The sequence below is a fragment of the Bombina bombina genome, chromosome 3, assembly GCF_027579735.1.
Source record: "Bombina bombina isolate aBomBom1 chromosome 3, aBomBom1.pri, whole genome shotgun sequence".
NCBI classification, from domain to species: Eukaryota; Metazoa; Chordata; class Amphibia; order Anura; family Bombinatoridae; genus Bombina; species Bombina bombina.
In genome coordinates, this window is record NC_069501.1 from 1,071,401,762 (window position 1) to 1,071,404,269 (window position 2,508).

Consider the following 2,508-nt stretch of genomic DNA (forward strand, 5'->3'; position numbering starts at 1 on the left):
CAGATTCTGACCTTCATGTGGGGGCTGTTCATTGAACATAGGACCTGAAGGATTTATTGTCCCTTTGATTCGGGATCTCTTCAAGTTTCGGAGTTCCGTCATCCTAATCAGACTTTTAGGTCTTGGATGTCCATCTTTCTCAGGGTATTTCATGTTTTTCTGGACAATATAGGGCTTATATGTCATCCTTCCTTCGAGATGATTCTCTTTTAGAGATCTTGTCCATCTTTCCCAGGGATGGGAATGAATCTGGAAAGGAGTTTCCTTGTCTCATATACAAGGGTGATTTATTTGGGTCTACCGCCACAATACCCTGTATGCACCCGATTTAATCTGATCTCGGAAGTTATGCAGGGCCAGGCCTGGTCAGTTCCTGGATGGGTATCCACCTGGGAAGACCAGGTGCGGTAGGCTCGGACATTAATAGATTCTCTATATAGGAGAAGATATCTAACAGAGGTCAGAATATCAAAGTGTTCTTCCTTTTCTTCTATCTGCAATCTACTGTACGACCGACTGCAGGCTCTAGTGGCCCGGTGGGTAGATTAGCCATCTTCCAACCAGGAGGTTGGGAGCTTGGATCTAGCTGCAGTTGATTTTCCTTTGCTTTTCAGTGACTATCTGTATGGTCGGATGGTTCCCATGGAAATCTTTTTCTTGTTGTTTTCCATAAAATGGAGAACTCTCGGATCTATCTCAGAGAATAGATCTAGTTTCAGTAGACAAGAGATTCTCTCCTGTAGTGTTTTTTCAGGAGTTTCTGTCTCAGGGCACGTGCTTCTGGAGACATTCCTGGGTGCAGTGGCGGCTGGTGAATTATGAAGATGGAGGTGCACTTGGCCCCGTCCCTGACCACACCCCTTTAAAAGCCCCGCCCCTCAGGTGGCTCTCTTTCTACACATACACATGGAGAAGGAGAGAGAGAGAAAAAGAGAGGGAGAGAGAGAGAAAATAGAGGGAGAGAGAGAAAAAGAGAGGGAGAGAGAGAGAGAAAGAGAGAGAGAAAGAGAAAGAGAGGGAGAGAGAGAGAGTGAGAGAGAGAAAGAAAGAAAGGGATATGAAAGAATGGCCACGCTCTTAAAATTCTTGACAGAAAACTCAATAATGCCCATAATTCATCATACATAAGTAAAATATTCATAATTTTTAGTACAGATTTATGGAATATCACTGACTTTAACCAGTAGCAGTATTAATTGTTATGTGACTGATGGTTAAAGCCTAAAGACATTTCATAAATCTGCACAAAGTGTGAGTTTTTTTGTATGTATTTTTACTTGTGTTTGATGTATATTAATAAAAAAGAAAATTAACCTGTGTGCAGATTTATAAAGGATCTTAATGGCTTTAACCAGCAGTTGCATAACTTTTAATACAGCTAGTGAATAAAGTCACTAAGACACTTTTAAAATTGTGTGTAAGCTTATATTTTTTGAGCACTATAACTGTCAACTCATACTCATTTATGGCATTGGGGTCAGAGGGTTAAGGGCAGTCAATCTTGCTATTGTTTTAACTTATTATTAGCATATTAAAGACCCTCTTCATTCTGAGTCTCATATAGCAGGAGTGAGCAGCCTGCATAGCTGACCTGATCAGCAAGAAGATAAACAGACAAAGTTAGAGCAGCCCTACACTGAACTTTTTGTGTCTGACACAGGGAAGGGAAGGCTCAGCCGGCAGCATAGCAGATAAAAGCAGGTGTCCCACGCCACTACAAACCTCAATTAAACATAACAAGTCAGGCACAGACAGCGGATCTAACCTGGTGGTGGCAACCTTAGCTGCTTCAGCTGTGACATGAGCGCTTTTCCTCCTCACTCATTGTTTTGCTTGAAGACCTGGCGGGAACTCCTCCCTCCCACTCTGATTTAAAGGAGAAATTAGCATGTAAATAACCCTTAAAGGGACACTGTACCCAAAAATTTTCTTTCGTGATTCAGATTGAGCATGAAATTTTAAGCAACTTTCTAATTTACTCCTATTATCAAATTTCCTTCATTGTCTTGGTATCTTTATTTGAAATGCAAGAATGTAAGTTTAGATGCAGGCCCATTTTTGGTGAACAACCTGGGTTGTCCTTGCTGATTGGTGGATAAATTCATCCACCAATAAAAAAGTGCTGTCCAGAGTACTGAAACCAAAAAAAAGCTTAGATGCCTTCTTTTTCAAATAATGATAGCAAGAGAACGAAGAAAAATTGATAATAGGAGTAAATTAGAAAGTTGCTTAAAATTGCATGCTCTTTCTGAATTACAAAAGAAAAAAATTGGGTTCAGTGTCCCTTTAAATGTTCTGTGTAGCTGGATGCTGCAAATAGTGGGGGTATGTGGGGGGCCTGGTCGGGCACCGATGAGCTTGGGGCCCCTGACTCACCCTGGTGTTCAACTTCCAAGTGTAGCGCAGGTCGCGGGAGGAGCCTCATCAAGCCACAGCTTCATCACTTGACTAGTGATGTCGACCGTTAGCACCACCTCTCTGCTCACTCACACTGTCCATCGCACCGGC

At 42.0% G+C, this 2,508-nt stretch overlaps 1 pseudogene; it reads left to right on the top strand.

Annotated features, from left to right (window-relative positions):
* The first annotated feature begins 295 nt into the window (after positions 1-295).
* On the top strand, positions 296-414 carry LOC128654829 (uncharacterized; annotated as a pseudogene).
* Positions 415-2,508: the final 2,094 nt, after the last annotated feature.